Source organism: Alligator sinensis, unplaced genomic scaffold (assembly GCF_000455745.1).
Source record: "Alligator sinensis unplaced genomic scaffold, ASM45574v1 scaffold566_1, whole genome shotgun sequence".
NCBI classification, from domain to species: Eukaryota; Metazoa; Chordata; order Crocodylia; family Alligatoridae; genus Alligator; species Alligator sinensis.
Genome location: NW_005842017.1, coordinates 1367727 through 1368254, shown reverse-complemented (window position 1 = coordinate 1368254; position 528 = coordinate 1367727). Strand labels below are relative to the sequence as shown.

At 42.0% G+C, this 528-nt stretch overlaps 1 protein-coding gene across 1 annotated transcript in view; it reads right to left on the bottom strand.

Annotated features, from left to right (window-relative positions):
* The window catches only part of LSS (lanosterol synthase), a 44955-nt gene that overhangs the window by 37402 nt on the left and 7025 nt on the right, over nucleotides 1–528 (bottom strand). The gene's annotated exons all lie outside the window — the stretch shown is intronic.

The following is a 528-nucleotide window of genomic DNA, read 5'->3' as shown; positions in this document are numbered from 1 at the left end:
TAGCTGCCACATGGGACTAATTTAGAACTGGCCAATAGTGGGACACAAATTTGCATGCGGGTGGCGGGAACTCCTTTGCACCGTGCATTTCTCTTTGCAACTGAGAAATGCACCCTGCAAAGAAAGCTCCTCGTGGTGGGAAATAATTTAGCAGTGCCGAAGCGCGCACACACAAAATCACACCCTTGGGTTGTGACAGAAAGGTGAGGAGTATAAAATATAAGCTACATAAGTAATGCCATGGCACACAAATAGATAAAAATACTGAAATACAAGGGGAGATACAAAACGCACACATACAAATTTTAAAACACAATTCCTTATCTTAAAGTGAAAGAAAGAGGAAGAAAGAAAAGGTAGAAGAGGAAAAACATATTCAAAGAAGGGAGAGCAAATGCAGGCAAGAGGAAAAGGGGGCTTTCTGCTACATTATAGCAATGGGGTACCAGGGGGGTTTAACTATAATGCAGTGCAACCAGGTTTGAGCCACATATCAGCTGTTGGGAAACAACTAACTCTGACATAATG